Source organism: Rhinopithecus roxellana, chromosome 5, assembly GCF_007565055.1.
Source record: "Rhinopithecus roxellana isolate Shanxi Qingling chromosome 5, ASM756505v1, whole genome shotgun sequence".
Lineage (NCBI taxonomy): Eukaryota > Metazoa > Chordata > Mammalia > Primates > Cercopithecidae > Rhinopithecus > Rhinopithecus roxellana.
In genome coordinates, this window is record NC_044553.1 from 115,119,611 (window position 1) to 115,144,610 (window position 25,000).

At 50.1% G+C, this 25,000-nt stretch overlaps 1 pseudogene; it reads right to left on the bottom strand.

Annotated features, from left to right (window-relative positions):
• Nucleotides 1-12,998: 12,998 nt before the first annotated feature.
• On the bottom strand, nucleotides 12,999-24,607 carry LOC104671290 (annotated as a pseudogene).
• Between the last annotated feature and the right edge of the window lie 393 nt (nucleotides 24,608-25,000).

Below are 25,000 nucleotides of genomic sequence, written 5' to 3' on the forward strand. Positions count from 1 at the left end.
CTTCCTGTCTGTCTACAGCAGCCCAGCTGACCCAAAGAGACCCTGGGGACCCACTCTCTAAGTCATGGCTTCCCAGGCCTTAGTCAGAACTGCCTGTGGTGGCAGCCCCTTCCAAGGGGTGGGGAGCAGGGCCTGCTGACTTGCTCCTGACCCACACACTGAGCCAGTCCCTGTTGCAACTCTGCCGCCACTGCTGTGCTGTGTGACTTCAGGAACCCCCAGCCTTGCTGAATCCATGTCCCCAGAAGAGAAAAGCCTGCCAGGCCTTGGCCTGCCCTGTCTGGGAATCTGTGCTGGAGCCACCCAAAACACCCTTATGGGAAGACATTTGATCTTCATCATTCTTGGGTGTTTTCCACTGGGCTTGTCCCCAGTGGCAGCTGGGCCTGAGCTGTCAGCCCAGGCAGGAGACAGACAAGCCTGTGACTCAGGCAGGGCATGGCACAGCTGGTGGAAGGAGATGTGCCTGTTCTTTGTGGCTGGGTGGCGGTTTATCAGGACATAGGGAGTCTCCAGCTCCTGGCTTTCCCATCTCAGTGCCCCCAACCTGCAGCTTGGCCATGGTTCTTGGGGCCTCCCAAGGCTGCCCCTGTTGGCAAAGGCATCCTGACGCACCCACCCCAGGGTGAACCAAGGGCAGGGACACCCAGAAACACCATGCTGGAAGGTCAGAGAGCCCCTCCTCACCCCCCAACACCAATAAGTCCTTGCCCACCCTCCAAGACCTTGGGGTGAGCCTCATCACTAGTGACTATAACGGAATTTCAGTGCAGAATATCATACAAATTAGTTTATTTCTTCCTTAGTATTACAGTTCCACAATGTAACTGGAAGGTCAGCACAGGAGCTGCTGTGACATAAAAAGAGAGAGTCACCTGGTGCCTCCTGAAGTCCTCCAGTCGCCCAGCAGCAGTGGGGTGCTCAGTGGCACACACTAGGTCTCTGTATGGCCTCCCACCTGCAAGGACTTCCCCGGGCAGGCCCAGCTGCCCAAAAGCCCCGGAACACACAGGAAGACAACACTATAGAATGGCGGGTGGGAATCTGTGCAATACCAACATGTAGTTAGAAAACCCAACCAAACATCTGTCTAGAATACTTCCTATATCAGTATACTGTAGTTGAAACCAGAACCGTCTCAAGCCATCAGCAGCCTTGGTGGCTAGGCTACCATAGCCATCAGCAGTGCCGCAGGCTACCTGAGGTAAGAAGTGGGCCAGCCCGCACATCACATCAGCAAGTCAGTGAGAGTCAGGGCCAGAGGGAAGAGCAACTCAGAGGCTCAGGCTGGCACAGATACAAGGGAGTCACACACATAAGAACTTGTTATATAAAATAGATATGTGGAATCCAGAAACACCTTGGGCAAATAGCCTATAAAAATATAAACTGTAGTGAAAGCACACAAAAATATTAACAGAGGTTCAGCCCATCAAAAAACCCCATCCATTTAAAAGTTGACAACTACCAGCAGGTGTGGGGAGGGAGCTCCCATCAGTCCTTGTGTGCATATTTGGACAGGCCTTTGGGTTTCCCAGCTGGCAAAGTCCCCCTTGCAGGGGCCATGGGCTGGGTGTTGTGGTGAAGGTTTGGAGGAGGAATAGCAGTGTGGGGCAGCCCCTGCCAGAAGGGCCTCCTGCCATGGCAGCCAGTGGAGGCCAGGGACTTTCAGGGCACTGGAGGGGACAGAGCAGCTCTTTCCTCAGTGACATGAAGTGGGGAAGTGTTAGCGCTGAAGAGTGAGGCCACAGTCCTGGAAGGAGGAGTTGGCTCCATATTGTTCCCCAACTGGAACCAGGGAGAGCTGCACTCTATTGCTTCCTGGACATGCGGCACTTGATTCCAGGTAGGAGAACATCTGAGAAAGTGTCCCCAGTCCCTTTCCTCCAGGAACTCTCCTGCTCTCACACACACACTGCCCGGCAGCTGCTGACAACAGTCTGGAAACACGAACATACCACCGTGGATTGCAGCCATGACGGGACCCTGGTCAGGTGCATCTCTTGGCAAACTGGACAACAAAAACCTGTCCCTAAAGGCAGTGTCTTAGCCCCAGGACATGGCAGTGTGTGCTGGCATGTTCTAGGGGCCATCAGCTTAGAAAGTAAAACCTGAGGGCAGCTGGTGCCGGCCCACGGGCCCAGCCCCATTCCTGCTGCACCTCCTCAGCAGCCGCCCCCCAGGCTGACAGTTGTCGTTTCCGATGGGCTTAGGGGGTGGGAGGTTCCAACACTTGATTAGAGCAGACTGCAAGGCCCAGCTCACAGGATAATTTCCTGAAGGAGTCAGACCTCAAACTGCTGCTCTGAAAGGCAAAGACAATGACAACACTCATTTTTGTTGCCTGAAAAGAGGCAAAGGCTTTTGGCTAAATATAGAGGCCAGCCCCTCTACCCAGTGAAATGTTAACCAGCTCCACTAAAGACATGAAGCTGGGGCTCAATCTAGTGTGCTGAAATGCCAGCTTTGCTGTGACACTGCTAGAAAGTAGACAGCAAAAGTAATAGGAAAAAAATATTTCTTAAAATTGCATTCCACCGTTGACTTGGAATCCCGAACCGTCGTACTTGGTGAATGATTCCCACAAGTCAAGAAATGCATTCCACAGAATCTCACCGAGCCACGCCAGGCATGCAGCAAGCTGGGGACAGAGCAGCCCAGTGATCTGCAAATGCAGGCTGGCCATGAGAAGTGAGGGTGGGTGTCTGGGCAGCCAGGCCCTCCCCATGCAGGCTGGGAGCCACTGCTTGGAAGGGTTGTGTGTGGAAGAGCAAAGGTTATTCTAGAAATGGGGCATGGCTAGCAGCTTAAAACCACTGGTGGGAGGTTCACAGGCTTTCTACAGTGGCCATTTCTGAACAAGGGATGTGTCTGCCTTTCTAAGGCAGTCCCTTTTCATACCGACCTTATGCCTGAGGCAGCAACCCTCCGGCCTACAGGTGCCTGAAACGCAGTGGGCATCCTTCACAGCACTGCCATTCAAAACCACACACCACTGCTCACTATGTACAGGAGAGAAAACATAGGGAGACACCCAGCAAAGCAAGGTTTCGGGGTCAGAGCACCGACAGGCTGACGGAGGCTGGAAACAGGCTCTTGCAAATAGCCACTGGTAAGCCTGAGGATCCACCAATCAGGCAGAAAGCATGACTGAGATACGTGTAACCAAAAGCATGGCATGGAAATGGCTGTAAACAGATGAGACCTCCCACCCCTGCCCCCGCACAGTGGGAAATGAGGAAGTGCAGTCTGGCTTTGGACATCTGCCCAGCAGATTCCCAGAGGCCACACACGTTACATTCTGGCTTTTAAGCGTGCTTTCACCCTTTGGGCACATTTTGGTTGTGAAGGTAGGAAGAGAAGTGTCTCAAAGTCCACTCAGGTATCCTCCTCCTCGTTGCTAACTAGCTCACCCTTGTCAGGGCTGGTGTCCTGCTCACGCAGGAAGTCCTATCGGATGGCCTCTAGCTCGGTCAGCTCCACCTGGACCTTCTCCAAGTGGTAGGCGCGTCGGTTCCAGATCTGGCATAGGGAAAAGGGGTTCAGGTCCCCAAAGGAGATGCTGATCAGCTTCATGGCAGGATCCAGGAAAGAGACAAGAGAATCAGCAGCACTCCCATGAGTGCTCACACACAGCCCTCACGGGCACAGCAGGTGGCCTGAGGCAGGGTGGGAAGAGCACTGGCCAGACTGGGGGTCTGATGTAGAAAACGAGGCCCATCTTCTGCAGAGAGGTGACAAGGAACAATGGCCCAGCCAGGGGCAGGCTCAGAATGACAGCCTGGACTCCAGCTCTGCCACATGCTTGCTGTGTGACTGAAGTCACCACCTTTTCTGGCCTCTGATTCCTCATCTGCACACTTGGGATAACAGTAGTGCCATCTCCTAGGGTGTGGGATTACTTGAGTTCCCATACATAAGCACTGAGAAGAGTGCCCGGCACTTGCATAGTGATGGTGGGTGCGGGTGTGTCTGCATCCTCTGGCAGGCACGAGGTCTGGCACCAGGCATGAGTCTGGGACGTCTGTGTCCCAGGACTGATTGACTGGGAATGAACACAGGCCCAGGCAGTCCTGGTGATGACTGTCAGACTCAATCAGCAATGTGATAAGTGTCCAGATGCAGTCTACAGAGAAATGTGCAGTTCGTGGGTTTCATATTATCCCCAGCTCAAGGCTCCAATTTACAATAAAAATGTTAAGGTTGTGATCACTTGCTCCTAACCACTGGTCAGTGGCTTAATAAAAACAAAACCAAAAGCTGTTCTGAGGCCTGGCTATGGATTTGTAGCACTAAGGGGTCAGCCACGCTGGTCTCTTGGGATCACAAAATAAGCCAGTTCCTCCAACACAGGGCCACCATCTTCCCCTCTCTGGATTCTGCCAGGCCCTAGATGCTCTGCATCCAGAAACAGGGGCTCATTCGCTTTCCTGTCATCCAAAGCCCCAACAGATACACCAGCACCAGGAAAAGCTGTGATGAAACAGAAATGCCCTGAAGGACTTCCTGCCTGTCCCCATCAGAGCAGGCCATTTGCTCCTGCTGCCGTCAGCTGCCTGGGCTCCTGTCAACACCAGGCACACACAAGGGTGCAGCCTTTTATGTTTCCAACACCACTCCCTGGACAGGCTTCACTCTCGTCCACAGGCTCAAGGTCAGAAAGGCCAGCTTTATTTAAATCCTGAATTCCCCTGCATGTGTTCTAGAACATGGGAGCATCAGAGAACAGGGAAGGCCCAAGCACAGGGGTCCCCGCATGTGGATTTCTCAGGTTCCACCTGCTGCCTGGCTCTGTAGACCGGGCTGCCAGCCCCACCAGGCGGGAGGAGGCTTCGAGTGAATGGGGCACGGGGTCCCCACTCACCAGCACTTTCTCCCCCACAGCTGTCAGCCCACAGCCCCCACAAACCTCAAACCTATGGCGCTCACCCCTTCTGTGCTGCAGAACGTGAGCCCAAAGTGTAATTCTTCATTTGCTCCTCAGTCAGGAGCTGACAGAGGCCTCTGAGCCCAGGCTGGCACCTGAGAAACCAGACCCCACCTCTGCCTCAGGCCTGGAAGGTTCTGCTGGGAGATGAGAAGGTGCCTCATGGTTAGATAAATTTGGGAGATGATGCTCAGCACCTTGAAAGGCTCCCAGAAGTCCTGCTGCAGAGCCTGGTTCAATCCTATTTAACCCCTGTCTCTTGAATGCAGCTGACCACACAACTCCCCCACTGTGTTTCTGAAGGCCAATCACTGTGCTGCAGGACTGGACTCCTTGCAACCACCAGTCTGGTTGCATTAAAACACTGAGGCTCCAGCCCAGAGGGGGTTATGGGCCCCTGCAGTCTTGATAACATCGGGGAGTCTGATGCCATGGCCTGGCACTCCTTAAAGCACCTGTTGGTCTGGCGACCCCGCTTTCTAAAGCAAGCTGCAGGGGAGACCATACCAGGAGCCTCTCACAAAGAGGCGCTGCAGGACCACGCAAGCCCTAGCAATGTGGGAGGGGCCAGGTCGGCCTGTGGTGCCAGGGAAGGGGAGGGCACTCACCAGAGCCATGCCCTCACCTCCACACCTCCTGGCAGCACCTGGGACCCAGTACAGAACTGAGGGCAGCAGCGCTCCCAACACAGCCCTAGCTGCAGCTGTCCGCGTGGGCGAGCTTACTCCATGTCACTCTCAGCAATCCTGACCCAACATGAGATGAACAGAAACTCTCCAGGCTCACACCACAATTCAGAATCAAACTTTCCCCAGCAAATATGTTTCTCATATCCTTCCTCATTTGGCAGAAATCAGGGCACTGTTGTTGGTGCTATTAGTAAGCCTGAAACTATTACAAACCCACTCCCAATAAAAGACCCTGAAAATAGTGACGACCTCCAGCATGGCCTCAGCCAGCACCTCAGCTCCCTGTGTCCAAATCAGCTGTCAGGGTCAGAACAGCCAACAGCTGCGGACGTATGGAAGAAGGTGGCTCAGAACAGCCAAAGACAGTGTGGCCAGGGAAGGTTTCTGAACACTTGGCCGCCTAGGCCAGAAACCCAGGGCTCTTCCAAGTCAAGGATCACTTGAGCCCAGGAGTTCAAGGCCAGCCTGGGCAACATAGTGAGACCTGGTCTCTACACAAAAATTTTAAAACTAGCTGGGCTTGGGGGTGGCACGTGCCTGTAGTCCTAGCTACCTGACAGGCTGAAGTTGGAGGATCACTTTGAGCCCAAGAGGTTGAGGCTACAGTGAGTGGTGATCTTGCCCACTGTACTCCAGCCCAGTCACAGAGCAAGATCCTATCTCCAAAAATTTTTTTAAAAAACTGAGTAGACAGGTGTCCTGGTGGCATGATAGATCCTGGGTCCCCTTCCAGATCTGTGACCTTGGGCAGCTGACTTTTCCTCTGGACCTCAGTGTCCCCATCTGAGTGAGAAAAGGTGGTGGGGAGGCAGATCTTCAAGTTGAAGCAGTGTAAAAACCACATCTGAAAAGCCATATTTGGGGCTCCAAGTCCAGCACACGGTCTCAGCAGGGCCCAGTGGGGCAGCCAGGGCAGCACAGGCATCAGTTCCCAATGTCCTTCCCTCTTTGCCCACTCTCAGACCAAGAAGCTCATCTTCTCAGAGCTGCTGTCCAACCTGTACTTGCATGGGGATCAGAACACGCTGATGGAGGAGTCAGCAGAGCAGGCACAGTGGGGCAATGAGATGCTGCACATGTACCACATGCTGATGGAAGTGCCCAGCATCATCGGTGACACCAACACAACCACCATCAGAATGCCCACGGGGCCCATGGATGTCTCCTGGCTGCAGGTGCAGAGTGTCTCGGCTGGACGCAGGTACCAGGGCTGGCCCCCATGACCTCAAAGTCCCCCAGCCTCCATGACTGGGCCTGGGGGCTCTTGAAACAGGTGCCGTGCCCAAGCTGGCAGATGTGAGTGCTCTCTGGAGCTGTCAGAGCAGAGAGCTTGTGGTTTATGGTGTAGGGGCTGGGAGCGTGGAGGTGGTTATGTGTGGGGCTACACTCTAAGGTGGCCAGAGACCTAGGAACATCATCCTGGGCATGCTGTACCTGTTGTGCAGTCTGAGTCATGCTGCCAGGGCAGGACATCCAGCTCCCAACCTGGGAGTGCCAAGAGCCAAATCCACTGCAGAGGAGGGGTGATTGTCAGAGTCCCACCTCCTCTATCTGTCGGCAATCCAGTGGCGATCTAAGTGAGAGTCCCATGCACACGGTCATCCCACAACACACTTCACAGACCAGGAAGGGACACACAACCCCCTTCCCTCTCTCCCAGGTACCATCATAGCTGCTAGCATGTGACCAAAGGCAGGGTCCCTGGCCCCCGCTGAAGTACTACCACCGGCCAGCAGGCTCACGCACCTTGGTCTGTTGCTCCTAGGGGCTGCCTGTGCTATTCAGCCAAAGGGACCACAGTGCCTGCTGGCCCAGCTGAGCTCTACCTAGCGAGCCCGCCTGCCACTTCTGCCACAGACTCTCCCTCTTCTGCTTTTCCCAGCGGGAAGGGCCCAGCCTCACCTATGCAACCTGCAGCCCCTCTGAGCCCAACCAATTGAGGCTCCCCTCTTAGATTTATAAGTCTATGGCCAGTGGCATCCAGCTACCTGCCCTCCCTGCCTTCCCCAGGCTCCCTTCAGAGGACCCTGGGCTTTCTGACTGCACAGAGAGAGGCCTCTGGTACTCACTCCAGCCATCCATCCCTTATAGCTTCACCATTTTAGTTCAAGCAGTGTTCCTTGTCTATCAGGTCTGGTGATTGTTGGGTGGGGTTCCCCAAGCAAGAGGTGGCCCTGGGCCATGGTGACCAGGGTGACCAGAGAAGAAAGAAGCCCAAGGGAACTGAGCATTGGTCTGAACTGTGGGTGCACTGCCTGAATGCCATGGGAGAGGCGTGTGTGGGGTGTGGAGGGCCGCTGCAACCCCCAAGCACTACCTGTGAAGCTCCAGGTCCTCCCTCCATCTTCCTCCCCTTTCACTTCCAGCCCCTCTTTTCCAGGATCCTTGCCAAACCTGCACCTGCACCCTTCCTTCCCTGAGCCTCCCACAGCTCCCGCACCAGTGCTCTGTGCTTGCCTCACCAGCTCTGGCTTTTCTTTAACCCATTTTCTCTCTGCTTTCTCTCCAACTGCCAGCTGAATGGGTCAGGCAAGTCCATTCTGTCTGGAGAGCCCCAGGCCCCCATTCAACCTCTAAACAGATCCTCCTCTTCTCAGAGGCCTCCCTTTCCAAGCCTGCCTGGGCAGGTGTCCCGTGACTTGACATTGGCTCCCCAGCCCCAAAGTCAGCCCCTTTCATCCTTGACTTAGTCTATTGTAGTGCTGAGCTGACACATCCAGATATGACTGTTGCTGAAAACTTGTGCCTCCTCTGTGGTATGCCCCTGCCCTGTTCTATAAATAGCTATATATATACACACACACATATGTGCTTGACCACCTCACCTCTAGAACTGGGAATCAGTCACCATGCTGTCATTTTGGAGGCTTGTGGCTCATCAAGAGAAAGCTGTCCCCCGACATAGCCCCTCCAAAGTGCGCCACCTCCAGTGAGCCTCCCTGTCATGCTCGGCCTGTGGACAGCCAGCCCCCACCATCCCTCCCACCCTCCTCCAAACATGGGGGTGCTGTTCAGGCAGCCGTGTGGCCTGACAGTCTCTACCAGTCCTGCTGTCCCTCGGCTGAGAATCAAACCCATTTCTGGATGATGGGGAATGTGTCGTCTGCTGGCTGTGTTCTCTGTGGAGCTCAGGGGAGGGAAAAGGTCAAGCCATTTCTAGGGTGCTGTTGGGAGCAGTGAAAAGGCCAAACCCTTTCCAAGGGACACTTCCTGGAAAGCCCCTGGAGTTTAGCTGGCTCTTATCCTGTGAAGCCAGCTCGGGCCATTAGCAAGCAGGGCCATGAACTCAGCCTGGAGGAAGCCTGCAGGGCACCTGTCACTCTGGAGGGAGAGACACAACAGGCCACCCAGTGCAGACAGGAGAGGGAGGCAAGGGGACAGAATGGAAGTTGCCTGGGGTGGATAGAAGTCAGTGGCCTTGGGTGCTGGTATCTGTCTTCCTGGCCACCACTAGATCAGGCTTCTGAGCCTGTTGGCTGTCAGGGCTGGACTGTGCCCCATAGGCACCATGGCAGTCCTCGTGAAATCCACCAGGTGTCACCAGGCAGCATACACGTAACAGGCCTGGAAGGTCCCCAACAGCCATCTGGACATGCTCAGACATTCTGGGGCTCCTCGTTCAGTGGGACAAACTGCGGGACCCAGTGAGGGAAACGGAAGGATACCAGGCCAAGCAGTATGGCTAAATCCATTTATTCCAAAATAAAAAGCAAAAAAATAACAGGAGTCGCATCACCAGGGAGCCACAACCTGCCTCCTTCCTCACTCCTATGCTAGCAATAAATAAGTTTCCCAGCCACAAATGCTTAGAACCTCTTCCTCATATGCTAGCTCCAACCTCTGCTAGGTAAGATACAGGGGGTGGCCCTACACCCCGGAATATACAAAATGTTACACAGATACTGTATGTACACTGGGGAAGGGGGTCATCCCAGCAGCCTGTGCCCTTACCTGGTCCCCACTGTCCCACCTCAGCTGCCTCTCTGAATAAGAAGATGGGAGATCCTTGAGGGAAAAGTTGTTTTGGTGAGAGTAGAGAGGCCATCAGGCCTCCTCCAAACAAACCAACTCCACCAGCCTCTTGCTCTTAAATAACAAACATCATCCAGAAATTTAATGACTCAGCCCTGCTCAAGGTGGCAAAGGGTCTGTTTGTCTTCCTCCATTAGACAGGGGTCTTGTCTCGTGACCCTAATGGTAAAGAGGTGGTTGGTACATGGTGGGGGCAAAGACTCCAGACCCACTACTCTAGGCTTATGCTGATAGGGGCCTGCTTTTATTTACTTTTATTATTATCCCATGACATTTTTTGAAATCCCATAACTTTTTTTTCATAACTTTTTTCCACTTTTGTTTTGTCACAACTTTTCCACAGCATTTTCATCCTATAACTTTTTCATCCCACAACTTTTTAAAATGCCCATTACTTCTTTTTAGTTTGTGTTCTTTTAATAAACACACTTGCATAGTTACAATTTTGTAAGAATAAAAACTGATGAGCTCGTGCCAAGAGTGCCCAGCATTTGCACAGTCTCAATACCTTTAATACTATAGTTTTCAAGACACACTAAATTTTAAGGCAAAAATGGCAGTTTGCAACAATTTCATAATTTATTGCATTACAGTAGCATCACAGCAGCTGTCAATAATGGCACTTTAGACAACAGTCTTTCAGTATTTCCATTATACATTCTGTTTATAAAAATTCATAAATTGGTAAAAGTAATTCTAAGAAAACTTTGCAAATAAAGCTTTAGACTGGAATTGCCATTTCTTTCTCTACTTTTCCTTCCCCCAGTTTCTTTGTTTTAAACAACAGAATTCATATTTTAAAATGTTGTAACTTATTTCAAAACATTAACATAGCAGTTACATTTTTGAATGGTTATATTATTTTAAAGTGACTCTGTAACATAAAGTTTTAGAGAAACTACTATGGATAGGGCTGATCACGTTTTCACATTTTCTAAAAATCAGCATTGGTTTTAGAACTGATTATTTTCATTTCTGGAAAATCTATCAGGTTTAATCAGATACTTTAAAAATAATGACCATATATTGCAATCTTTAAATAGGTATTTTGATTCTTTACTTCCTACAGAAATTCAAATTTATTCAGTTGAACTCACATTTTAAAATTCTATATTTCTGATAAACTCTAAACTTCTAATGTTGTCTTCTAAGCAAATTGAAAGCTGCCTTATACTGAATGATGAAGAGAACAAATACTTGCTGAATGAGGTATTGCAAAAGACTTCATGCACTTTGATGAAAGACTTAAGTTATTGTGATATGATTTCCATTCTTTTTAATTTTGTCTTAAACATATGACAAAATACCTACACAAAGAGCAGTATTTCAGCTAATACAGTACATTTATTTTCCAAATTGACATTCAACTTCAATATGGCAGTACGTGATTTAATCCATAGGTCCCTGATGAACACATTATTGTCAGTTTGGTTACAAATGCTAAACGCGATCTGAAGGTCATTCCTAGTCATTTATATGTGTCAAAGTAAAAGTGAAGTGATTGGAACTATAAAAATTCCTTTGAAATAATATATCAATGTATTAGTATATCAATGTATTAGATAAAACCAGTTTCAGAATGATAAAGAAAAACTGTTAGACCAAATAAAGTGGCTAATTAACAGTGGTACGCTTTCTAGCCTGAGGGTTTAAAATGGACTTAAAGTAACTGTCTTTCAAGTGAACTCAAATAATGCGAAAACGTCAAGTTCACAAAATAGAAGGCAAGAACAGGAACTTAAGTCCATGAAGTTTTAGCTGTTAATTCTTTCCCAAGCATCATAAAGTTATTATTTAGGCAATGTATGACTGAAATAACTCATTCATCATGTATAGGCACATTAACATAAATATGGCACAATATACCTCTAACTGAAATCGAGAGGTATAAAAACATATTTTACTGTTCATAAATAACTTTGTGAGGAAATACAATTCTGTGAATGTGTAGACACATTTCCTCATAATACTGTGACATTCACAAACAGTAGATTGCACTGCAGTTTGTAAACATTTTAAGTTGCATAAACATCTCCTTGATTTTCAAATGTAATATAATACTGTCTACTAAAACTCCTTTTTGTTTCAACTAAGTACTCTCACATATATTGATTTATAATAATGGTTGTTATTAAAGTGTTTTCCATTCAAAGAAAAGAAGCAAATTCCTATGTCAGAGTAATCAATGTGGTTGAAGAATAGCCAGAGAGGTCTAGATGGTAAAATCAATCTTCTAGCCTCAAAGAAGCTCCATGAACATAGAGGAACGCCAGGTGTCACACAGCTTTCCTTCACTCGAATTCATTCTTGACTAGAGCCTGTATGCCTGTTCCAGGGACATTTAAACTCTGAAAGGATTTCTTATTATCTTTACTAAGTACATTAAGAAGAATGCCAACCAGTGCCCTTTTGTGTACTGGGACATGCAGTCATGTGATTAAAACAGGTAACATGGACTCTGACTTTAAAATGTATTGTAGATATAAAATGCTCTAGGCTGGAAAAGGTTTTCCACATCCACAGTCAATGATGGGAGTCTTTCATTCCTCAGATAAAATCCCTTTTTAGGTCATTGGCAAAGAGTACAATTGCTGCAGCTCATGATGCAATATCTTCATAAGCCCAGAGCACATACAAATCCTAGGGAACTACCATAGTACTGCACTCATTCTTGGCACAAAACAAATGAAACATATTCTATCCTGCACACACTTGCCACAGCAGGCCACTTTCCTCTTCTGTGAGATTTAAAAAGCTCCCCAAAATGTTATTACTCCCATCCCCAATACACAGAAAATAGGGGAAAGGCTGTTTCCAGTTCTCGGCCTTTAAACAACTCTAAATGTCAGTACTCACAGTGGAATATTATAAAGTAATAAACAGTGTGCACTTGAGGGCAAACCACATATTGAGCTAATGAAGAGCTCACTGTGATTAGGATCGGATCAAACATAGTATCAGAACATAAGCAAATTTTATCTGAATTCCATAATGAATATACATGCCGCAATAACATCAAAAAAAGCATGGCAGCCTATTCCAAACCAGCAAGAATAATTTTGTGCAAATAGTGGGTCTTTGTGTGTTTGAACTCCCACCAGGTAAGGGCAAACTCGATATGTGAGCTAATGACTTACAATTATCAAATTAAAAAACAAAAATGCTAAAGGATGCCAGAGTGAACATCAGGAAAAGATCCACTCTCCCTTAACTTTCTACAAATAAATTTAAACTAAATTAGAAACACAAATAAACATGAGTGGCTCTAACATTCAAATGAAGTAAATGAATTGTGTGGGAGACTAATCCCAAAGTTTTCTTTCTTTTTTTTTAAATTTCTTGACCAGGTCTTAGATGATTATGTTTATCTCCCTGTTCTCAGTTGCCCAGTAAAAGAATGGCATGCAGGGTTTGCTGGCCAAGCCTGGGTGCTCGTGGGTGTCCTGCATTACAGGAAGCAGGTGCATGATCTGCTGTGCAGTGGGGTAGTCATGGGGAGAACCCTCCCTGGCCTTTCCTGATGCAGCCTCCATGCTGTCGTACAGGCTCACCTCATAAAAATCTTCGGAGAGAGGGAGGCGGGGATCTCAGTGCAGGGCCAGCTTCCCTGCTCCTGCCTGCCCACCCTGTCTGAGGGCTCTACTCACCACCCTGCTTGCCAGCAGCCCCAAGTTCCTGGGGGGCTGGAGCCCCTGGAGCGGGCTCATTAGCAGGGTTCTGGACAGCAGTGAAGAATTTGCCATGCCTCTCGTGGTTGCCCATGGGTGGCAACACCAGCTCCTGAAGTTCCAGAAGATTTGCTTGAATGGAGGGGTGCTCAGCTGCCACACCAGAGACAGTGCCCATGCCCACCCCCACCCCTGTAGAGGTGTTGCACACCCTACCTTCATCTCTTCCTTGTTCTGGGCCAGCCTGATGACATCCTCCATCTCCCAGTGCCGCATGTTTGGCACCACCCCTTGGCTCTCATATACTGTGACATACTCTCCTGCAAGAAGACAGGGCTCAGACACTGGGGCCCCTCCATTGGCCTTGCAGCTTCCCATGCCATGCCTAGGTCTCCCGCTCACTCATGCCGTCTGTTGCTTCAGAGAGCTGGATGAATCCAAGCTCTAGGTTTTCCACCTGTTCCTTCCCATCTACCTTCTCCTTCGGGAGGTCCATAAAGCCATTCTGGAGCCAAAATAATGGGGTGACCTGTCTCAAGAGTGACCTGTCCTGTCCTGCCACCACTTTTCTTGGCTCATGCCAGGAATCACTCACCTTCACCTTCTCCATGGCCTCCTTCAGGGCCTGGTAACTCTCCCCACACACAAACTCACCCCCAGTCCCTGGAGCTGAGTCCTCTGCCTCTGGCTCCTTCCAGGCTGAGTCCATCAGGTAAACCAGGTGTGGGCAGCACAGCCTTTGCACCTACCGCTGCCCACATAGCCGTGCCTGCTCCTCCTGGGCACTGGCTCCAGGGGAGTTGAAAAATGCCACTTGAAGGCAAGAGGTGAGTATTCTTATAGGGGCATACACAGAACAAATGGGGCAGGGAGGTGAAGTGCAGCCCCTTCCCTTGGGGCCTCAGAGAGTGCACCTGTTGGTCACAGGTGAAATGGTGTCTGACCACTGGCTTCCAGAAGGGATGAGGGTCCAGAGAAATCAGAAGGCAGGGAAACCAAGAGCATAAGGGAGTCTGGGAGGGACCACAGAGGAAGGTGGCAAAGGGGAGGCGGGAAAAGTCAGTCTCACCGTGGCCTCCCAGCTCTCCTGGTCCTGTGGGATACTTGGCATGGGCCGAGGTGCCTCCTCTTCCTCACTGTCCAGATGTCCTCCTCCATCTCCTGTGGGGAGGTGGCCAGAGGGGTCCTCAGACAACCCAACAAGGGAAGTACTGTGGGCCCACCTCTGTCCCCACCCTCACTGTGTAACCCTGAGCCAGCCCCTCCCCAGAGGGGAATAAGCTGCTGTTCTTTATCTTTCCTTTTAAGAACCAAGATCTTGCTATATTTCCCAGGCACAGTCACATTAGTGGTCAGTGCGGGAGTTCTGACCTGCTCCCTCTCTGATCTGGGCCAGTTCACTCATCCTTAGGCAACCTGATTGCCCCCTTCTCTGAGAAGGTCACCATATTGATGCCGAACTCAGTGCAGACACCTGGTTGGCACAATGACCAGCTGTTCTAAAGGTCTCTTCCAATTCCTCAATCCTATGCTGCTAACAATCCCCTCTTCCTCCTGGGGCTCTCTCCTCTTCCTCTGACTGGTCTCCTGTACCTTCTCCAGGGAAAGCCATGAGGCTCAGCTGGGTCTCTAGCTGTTGGTTCTACTGGCTGGCAGCTTCTAGGTACTCCTAAGGGGACGGAAAACAAACAGAGTGAGAAGGCATGGAGGTTGCCAGGTCTTCCCCCTTGGGGCTCCATCCTCTGCAACTCCCTCCCCTTGGTCTCCTGCTACTTTTGGTGGGCCATCTCAGCCACCGTTTTGCCCCGAGCTTCCTGCTGCTGCAGCTGGTCCATGAGCTGGGCCTGCAGCAGTAACTGCCTGTACAGCGCCTCTTTCTCAGAGGTCAGCTGCTGATAGGTGGCCACCTACTGCTGCAGGTGATCCAGGTACTAGTCTCACTGCTGCTGCACACTCTGAGACTCTTGGCTCTTCAGCTCCACTTGCAGGAAGACCCTGGGCATGAGGGCACATGGTGGCTGGCTTCCAGATTCTGGGCCCATTAATAGGGTAGCGAGGGCACTGTGGGGCTCTGTCACCTGCCCAGGCCTCTGGCCCCTTGCTCCAGGCCTAAGAGACTTCCCACTTTGCCTAGAACCTCATGCCTCCTTCCCCAGCCTCAAATCTCATGTCCTTCTTCCCACCATTTAAACTGTAGACCAGTTGGTGGAAAAGCAGAGGGAGCCAACCACCATCTGCTAAGTGTGCTACATGCCTAATGTTTCCATGTATTATCTCATTTAATCCTCAGAACCTCCATAAGGAAAATGCTAACTTCCTTTTGAAGTTAAAGAAACAGAGACTTAGAGATGAAAAGTAGTTGAATGGTGACCAGTGGAACCGAGACCAGAATTCAGTTTGAATCTAAGGAGGCTTTATTGTTTTGTTTTGTTTTGTTTTGTTTTGAGACAGAGTGCCACTCTGTGGCCCAGGCTGGAGTGCAGTGGTGCAATGCCAGCTCACTGTAACCTCCACCTCCTGGGGTCAAGCGATTCTCGTGGCTCAGCCTCCTGAGTAGCTGGGATTACAGGCATGCACCATCATGCCTGGATGATTTTTTGTTGTTGTTGTAATTTTAGTAGAGATGAGGTTTCACCCTGTTGGCCAGGCTGGTCTCAAACTCCTAACCTCAAGTGATTCTCCTGCCTCAGCCCCCCAAAGTGCTGGGATTACACGCATGAGCCACCTTGCCTGGCATAAGAAGCCTCTCATACCACTGTCTCTTTCCCTGTGATTGGGAGAATCCGTGCCTCTACCTGGGATGATGATATCCAGACCTGGGAGGAGCCCAGGGCTACCCACCTCTAAAAGTCAGAGAGCAGGAAGCAAGAAACAGTCATAGGGCTGCCCTGGAAGGTGCTGGGGTCACCTACCCCCCAGCTGGAGCTGCCTTTGGCCTGGCACCTCCCCTCCCCAGAAGCTGGTGCCTGCCGCCCAGCCCTTCTTGGATGGGGTGGGGCTACCATCTGCCTCACCTCGCTCAGCTCCTGCAGCTCCTTTACTTGCTGTTCCAACTGCAGTGCGCTCTGGTTTTCATTGTTCTGGACAGAGAGAAGCAATCAGTGGCCAGCCACTGCAGCTGAAGACCCCAGAACTTGGTGTCTGCCTCCCATGTCACCGGGAAGGGTGGAGGCAGATTAGAAAAATCATCCCCTCTCCCCTACAGCCATCAGAGCAGGGCATGGTGAGCTCTGGCTCACAGGTGCCTTTAGAAGTACTATTTCATGTGAGGGCTACACTGCCCCATTTTACAGGTGGGGAAACAAAGTCCTGGAGGGTTAGGGATAAGGGCAGGCTCCCCAGGTGGGGCAACCCACCTCGAAGCTGCAATGTGGCTCAGCCAGTTGCTTGTCAAGCTTGTGGTTCTGGGAGAGCACGAGCCTCTCCTCCTGCTTTCATAGCCTCTCCTCCTGATCCCACAGCCTCTCCTCCTGCTTTCACAGCCTCTCTTCCTGCTTTCATAGCCTCTTATCCTGCTTTTTCAGTCTCTCACCCTGCTCCCATAACCTCTCCTGCTGCTTCCGAAGCCTCTCCTTTTGCTCACGCAGCCTCTCCTGCTCCTGCAGCCTCCTTTCCTCCTGCTCTCGGAGGCTCTCCTCCTGATCCCAAAGCCTCTCCTTTTGTTCCTTGCTCAGGAGACCCAAGGCCTGATTGTTTTCCACCTGGGATTGGAGCTTTCCCTCCAAACTCTCCACCAGCAGCTACAAGATGAGGCCAGGCACCTGAAGAAGAGAGTTTGGAGGGAAACTGTCTTCTTCAGGTGCCTGGCCTCATCTTGTAGCTGCTTCACCTCAGATATCTCTGCTGGGGGTGCTGGGGACAGGGGGTTAGCTGAGAAAGGAAGCAGACAATAAGCGCCTCTGGATTCCCCACCCACCCCCCACCCAAAAAGAAAAAATAAAACCCTCCTCTTGATGCACAGCTCCTCTCAGGTTTCACAAACTTGGCCTCACTACTAATGATTCCTTGCACCTGATGGTAGCCAATTGCCAAGTCACTTTCAGATAGAGAGCACTATGGGTGGCTGACAATGGGCACTCCTCCCTCTTTGCTGATGGGGACACTGAGGCTCATGGAGATGACATAATTTGCTGTCTCCTGGCACAGACCTCTTTCCCTCTGCCTCAAAGCCATTCAATCCACCCACCTCCCTGGGGCATTCTAAGCCACCCCCACAGCCCTCTGATGCCAGTCCTGCTCCCACATCACACCAGCCCCATCTTACCCATCTGGGTTTTGAGTTCGGACAAGCTCCTCTCCAGCTCCTGTATCCGATGTATGTCACGCTTCTCCTCCTTCAATGTGCGAGCCTACCCAAAGCACAGAGGGGAAGGGCCCTGGAGAGAGGGGCTGGTGGCTGGACAAGCTACCATCTCCCTCTCTGCCCCCACCTCCACAAAGCCCAGACCCATGACCACCTCTGGCTTTACTAGTCCCATTTTACAGATGCCCAGAAAGATGCAGTGACCTATCTAAGGTGGGGGCTGAAGGGTCAGGTCTCACCTCCACCGACATTTTCCACATCCTCTCCTGCCACCGGGCCCTCTCTCCTGTTACATGTTGAGCATATTCATCTCTCTCTAGCTGGACTTGTTTAAGTGACCCTGTCATCTGCGAGAATGGGCACAGAAGTTAGGAAGGGCTGTCACTGGTCCTCAACTGCTCCTGGCCAGCTGGGGTCATCTTCCTTCCACATCTCTCCTCTGCAAAGCCTCATCTGTGTCACATGTGCGTTCAGCAGCACCCGCTCCTTTGAGGACTGCCGTAATTGCCGCTGGAGGACTGCTTCACTGTGGCTTGAGGACTGGATGGTGAAGAGTGAGAAGTTTCGATCTGGGGAGCCGGGGCAGTGCCCCTTAAAAGGGCTAGGGCTAGACTCAATATACAACTCGGTCAGTAAAGATCAAGGCATTTCTGAGCCCATGGCCTGGTTTTTAAAAGAACTCAGTAAAGTTGGAAGGGACAGGAAAAGAGGTCGCATTTACAGCTGGCTAACAGAGGCCCAGAGAGATCAGATAATATTGCTATTATTATTACTGTTATTACTACCACTTTGAACCTTTACCAAGTGCTTCGCCAGGTACCATGCTAACAATCCCATTTAATCCTCACTACCACCATATGAGACAGTTACTAGGATTACCTCTATTGTGTAGATGAAAAACATGTAGTATTCGAGGTTAAGTTCTTGCCTAAGATCACTTAGACAGAGCTGGGATTTGAACACCCAGGTCTATCCCATTCTCTAAGCCCATTTTTCTTGCTGGGGGTGGGGACAGAGATAGGAGGGGGAAATTAATCTTTTGTTTGCTTTTTGAAAGGATGATACATTCGCATAGTCCAAAACTCAGAAGGTACAGAAGGGAAGTGTCTCCCGAGCACCCTGTTACTCTCTCCTGAGTTTTTTTACAAACACTTGCAAACATGTTTTATGTACATTATCATAGTACACACACACACACACACACACACCTTTCCTCTCTCTACAGAAATGGTAACATAGTAAAGGTACTCCTCTGTACCTTCACAGTACAAGTACCCAACACCCCACCTAGGACTTGGCCAAGGCCACAGCCAGGTAAGGGCAGGGCAGGCACTTGGCCTCTGAGCTCTGTATCCAGTGCTCACTCCCCACAGCGCCCCCAACTTACCCACAGTAGCTGACTTAGCCCCAGGCTGCCTCTAACAACCATACACAAAAGCAGCTTGAAATGATCCTGCTGCCTTCTGGGCAGGACACTGCATCCTGCAGCAGAGACCTTTAGGCTCACTCCTCTATCTGTCAAGCCAGGCTGCAAAGGGATGGGGCAGCTGGTTGGACTCACCCTGTCCTCTTCCTGCTGCTGTGTAGACACAGCAGAGAGAGCCTGCTCCAATTCTTGAATACGCTGTAAGGAGGATTGCAGGTGGCTAGCCAGATCCTTGGACTCTCCTGTAATGACAGAGGTTGAGATGGGGTCCAACGGACTCCCCCTAAAGACCTGTCAAAGTGCCAGGTTAAAGGATGACGGGGTGCCCAGATTCCCACCTTCAAAGTGTCTGGCAGCACCTTTAGTATGTTAAAGGGTGGTCTTCAAGTCTGCCTTTTCCAATGTGAGGATGTTGATTGTCTGGAATTGAATGTTTGGGAGAAAAACCAAGCAAGTGCTGAAAGAGAAGGAAAGAAGCATTCTCTGGAGGACAGGAGAAAACTCCCCACCCTCCACTCACCTCTAACTGCTCCATTTGTGCTTTGTGTATTTCATTGTTTGCTTTCTTTTCCTATAGGAAGAGGAAGACAAAGCTCTTACCATGGGGAGGTAGAGAGAGCGCAGCAAGAGACATACCCCCAGAATGCCACCAATGCCCCAGGACAGGTCCACTCATGGGACTAAGTTATCAGGGACCCTATGGAGATGGGATGGAATCTGAGGGGTGAGCCTTCTTCCCCAGGCTGGAAGTGGGTGAGATGAGACTGGCCACTCTACATCTGAGTGTCCCCCAAACCCAGCAGTCATGTTGTGAGCAAACAAAGAAATCACATTACTTCTTCCAGCTGACGTTCCATTTGTTTCTTCTGTTGTTGCTGTGGAGAGGGTCAAATTCAGGTGACTAAGGGTGGCCCCTCCAACTCTATTCCCCAGACCAGGAAGCAGTAGTCAGGGCCAGGAATGGATTTTAAAGGCAATGTTCTCAGACCCAATGGCAACACGAACTGGTCAACTCTCTTCAAGCTCCCAAGGACAGAGGATTTGGGTCTTTGTTGGTTTTTGCCCATAGACACAGAACTCAAAGTCTGAATCTGGATTCTCTTGAAAGGACAGTAACATAAATCTCTAGAGATGGAGTCTGAGAAAGGCCCACCCATCTGCCAGCTTGTGATTTAGAAAGGTGCATTCATTCAACAGACATTTACTGAGCACATATGGGCCAGGTGTTGTTCTCCACAACAGATATAGGATGGAAAAGGACAGACAGGAGCCCTTGACTGTGAGGTTTCCATTCTAGGGCCCTTTAAATCTCGGACTCTCAGAGCTAACAGAGACCTCTGATGCCATACCTCCCCTCGAAACACAAGCCCAAGGAGAAGAGGTGGTTTGTACAGAATCAAAGAGCAAATTAGAGACAGAGTCAGAGCAGAAATTTGGGGCCCCTGACAATGAGTCAGGCTAGTGCTTCCCCGACAGGTGACAACCCCAGGGTGTATGTGGAAAGGACTAGAGCAGGGGTGTCTGGAGAAGAGAGAGCTGGCAAAAAGGGCAGTGACAGAAGAGCCATGCCACATGCTCCTTGTTCTGGGGTCCCTCCAGGTGAGGCCTGGGTGCTCCAGCTCCTCATTTGCCCTTGGCACCAGGGGCCCCCAGCCCTTTTCTTTAGGGCCCCATGGGGAAATGAAAGCCTAGGACTGGCAGCATGGAATCAGGGGACCCCACTGGACTCTTACCAATGATTCTATGTTTTCATTGAGGTGACTGATTGTTGCAGAGCTTGACTCCAGAGCTACTGCTAGTTCTTGGTACCGGCTCTGAGGCGCATGTAGAGAAGATGAGTTGAAGGAGGACTGCAGGGAGAGGTAGAGAGAACAATCATTAGGGCTGGGGTGTATGTGGGCTCTCTCAACTGGCAGAGGGTCACCCAGCCCCTGCTGGTGAGAGGAGGTTGGAGGGCTGGCCTGCAGTATCACTGCACCTTGGCCTAGGGCCTCTTACCTCCAGATCCTTCAGGGTAACAGATGATGCAGGAGTGATAAAAATGAGAAATTCAAAAAAACAGAAACTTACATGGGAAACAACTATAAATATTGAGAAACTATAAAAACAGCAAGGGGCTGGGCACGGTGGCTCACACATGTAATCCCAGCACTTTGGGAGGCTGAGGTGGGTGGAACACTTGAGGCCAGGATTTCAAGACCAGCCTGGCCAACATGGTGAAACTCCATCTCTACTAAAAACAAAAAGATTAGCTGGGTGTGGTTGCAGGTGCCTGTAATCCCAGCCACACAGGAGGCTAAGGCAAGAGCCAAGATCGCACCACTGCACGCCAGTCTGGGTGACGGAGTGAGACTGTCAAAAAAATAAAAAATAAAAAATAAAAAGCCCCAAATCCCACATGCTTGCTCTGTGTGTTATTCCCAAGTTACTTTTAAACTTTAAGGTCTCACCATTTCCAAGATGATAAAAGATGCAGGGAAGGAAAAAACCCAATCAATCAAGCAGGTGAAGAGGCAGACATAAACAGGACAAAGGTTAATGGCAGCAACATAAAATAAGCCAGAGGCAAACTATTCCCCAAACTAAAGTAGCCTCAGGGGCATGCACAGCTGGAGACAGCAAGCCAGAGAGGGATCTCAACACTGCCTAACCTTCCACTTGTCCAATGGGGGAGTGCTACCCCATTGGAATGGTTAAGGTTGGACACAAGCACCTTCCAAATGTCCTGAATCTACAGGAGATGACAAGGGAGAAACAAGGACAGGGAGAAAGACAGAAGTGGCTTAGAGAGAAACAAGAAAGTCAAGGTAGGAGGAAGATGTGGGTTCAGGAAATGAAATGCTGAAGAAGAGCAGAGGAGATTAAAACCATGGCCTGTGCCATTCTTCCAAATGGCCACCTGCTGCCTTGCCAGGGGCAGGAACAAATAGATGGAAAAGTCCCCTGAGTGATACAGTCACAGAGTAGAGTCACCTGACCAATGCAGCTCTTAATATGCTCACTGGATCCCTTTTCTCAGGCCCAGGATGTGGGTGATGAATCTGGTAGAGCTCCAGATCTCCACCTCCATTAAAAAACCAGACTTCTGAGTAAGGATTCACTTGAACTAAGGGGGCTCCAGCTAAAAAATAAGTTTGAAAGACACTGATCTTCTCCAGTATCATCTTACAGAGGAGGAAACTGAGGCCCAGGGGAAGAAGTGATTTTTCTGTGATCACCCAGCAAGCTGGTAGCAAGTTAGATCTTCTCTTACTCCTAGTGCCTGGGGCTCTCCTCACCACAACCTGGGCCCCCTTCAGTAACTCCTAAAGGGACAGCCTGATGGCAAGTGGCTGTCCTCATTGGCCCAGCTTCCCCTTGAGACGGGGGTTGAGGAAAATCAAACAGCAACGACCATTTCCTAGGTATCGTGGGTGTTTACAGCAGGCTATGTACTAGGGATTACCAGAAAAACAACAACAACAACAACAAGGAATCTCATTTAAACTTCACAAATGGAAGTCAAACAACACTACCCCTATTTTACAGATGTGAAAAGACAGGCCCAAACAGCTCAAGCAATTTGCCATAAATCAGATCCCTAGCAGAGGGAGAGGCAGGATTCAAACCCAGAATTCTCTACAATTACACAGCAATCTCAACAATTACCCTCTACTGCCCCTTGGGCCCCCTGTCCCCAGGAGCCTGGCCAGCCAAGACTCACATCCCCAGGAGTGGTTATCTCAGGGCTACTTCCAGGTTTTTTCTTTTTTGTCTTCACTCCTGCTGGAACACCAGGGCTGTTCCTCTGCTGATATTCTTTTAGCTGTGGGAAAGAAGAGCAGTAATACTCATGAGAACTACCAGCCCCTACAGCCACATCCTCCTTTACAGTTTTTCAAAATACTCTTATACACCATCTGATTTAATGCCACCAACAACTGTACAAGGTGTTGTCACAATCACTTAGTGACTGAGAGGGATGGATATTATGGGCAAAAAAAGGAGGGGGGCAATAACAGAACTTAAACTCAGTCTTCTGACTCCAAGCTCTGGGGTTTTGCCACGAATCAGCAGCTGCCAGGGACCAAAACCAGAGTCAGAGATAGAAAAGTAAACATTAAGTAGGCAAGAACTGCACTCTGTGGTTTAGTCATACATCCTCACATGTCTGTTGGTGTGAAGAAGTGCACCAGTACCTTTCAAACTTTTATAACAATGTGTCCTCATGGCAGAAGGCAGCTTTTTTGTTAAATCTGGAAATTTTTCAGAAAGAGGACAACCCAAGTCTCATTTCAGAGAGAAGTCTGGTATACTCTTAGAAACCTATGTGACTGTCATCCCTAAGTACATTAATGTTTTTTCTCTCTCAAGAGAATTGAGGGAAACTTATGCTTCAGAAAGATCTCCCACATTTATCCCATGGCACTCAAAGTACCCCAAGTTGAGATGATATGAGGAAGATTCAAGCTGTCAAGTTCAGTTTCCCAGGATCTATTCCACAGACGATGAGCAAATCTCACTTCAGAGACCACTGACTGAAGGGCAGTCTGGTCCCAGAACTGTGGAGAATTAGAATATGAAGTGGAGAACTCAGAAAAAAATGTTAAAGTCTCTCTGAAGAGTAGAAGCCCGGGAGAAAACCAAACCAAACCCGTTCCCCCATTGCCACCCAGAGATACTGTCAACGTTTTGAGATCATGGGGGATATGTAGGCTTTTCCCACTGTCAATGTCTATGAGAAGGGAATAAGGCAGCCTGTAACCTCTTGTTCCTAGGTCCCATATTCCCCATTCCCCTTCTAGCTGGAAATTTGTGCTGCAACAAGAGGAACCAGAAATAGGGTGAGAATGCTCAGGGGACTGGGTCATAAGATCAAAGGCTGGTCTTGCAGCAGTAATGACAGTTCCTAGGGGGACTGTGACATCACTACATTCCACTTCTCCTGGGGGTGGGAGGAACCCACATCAGTGCAATGGCTGAGTCACTGAACCACGATGTGGGAAGGTGACATAAGGCTGGGACCCAGGTCCTTAGAGACACCAGTCCAAAGAGCTCAGGGAGGTCGGGCTTGGGTCAGCAGGAGGGGAGAGCAGAGTCTGCAGCAGGGAACCCCACGAATCACCAGCCCAAAGTCACCAAGGGATGACTGGTGATGGGGGGGCTGGGGCTGGGGGACCCAGGTCCTTGGAGAGGTGATTCCAAAAAATCCAGGGAGGTCAGGCTTGGCATAGCAGGATGTGAGGGCTGAATATGGAACAGGGAGCCCCAGGAGTCACCCGCCCAACATCACCCTGTCGTGATTGGCGAGGTCAGGGGCTGGGCTGCTTGGTGAAGTGGGGGCTGACTGACAAGACTTTGGTGAGGGGAGCCCAGAGGTGCCGGGGTTGGGTGGCCTAGTCTGGTATTTCTCAGGACTGGTATGGACTCTGGCAACGGTTTTGTCCTTGAAGGGGATCTGTGGCTGGGTTGGGGGGTCCATGACCTGGTGAGTTTTACCTTTTTCTTGGCTGCTGCCAATTTGCTCTGTCGAGTTTCTTCTAACATCATGGGGTGGGGAGGGAAGCAGGGTTGGGGCCACATCAGCGAACACCTCCAGTGACCTACCAGGCAGCTGTGCCACTGAGCCAGAGGAGGCATAACCAGGGAACCACTAGAACATAGAATGGGGGCGTGGCCTTAATGATCCAAGTCTATTGGTCAATGAGGAAGATGAAAGGGAAAGTAGGCGTGGCCAGGCAGCAGTGTGTCCAGAGGATCCTGTGGCATCACAAGGAAAGTTGACCATGCAACTGCTGTCCCTTCCCACTTTGGGAGGGGGCGGGGCCTGCCTACTCCAGGAGAGGAGAGGGGCCATCCAATGTGGGAGAGGGGAGGGGCTGGCTTTTGCTTTAAAACTTTAAAAATAAACTTTAAAAAATATATGTGTTTATCCTTTGTATATATGCGTGTCTGTGTGTGTGTGTGTGTGTGTGT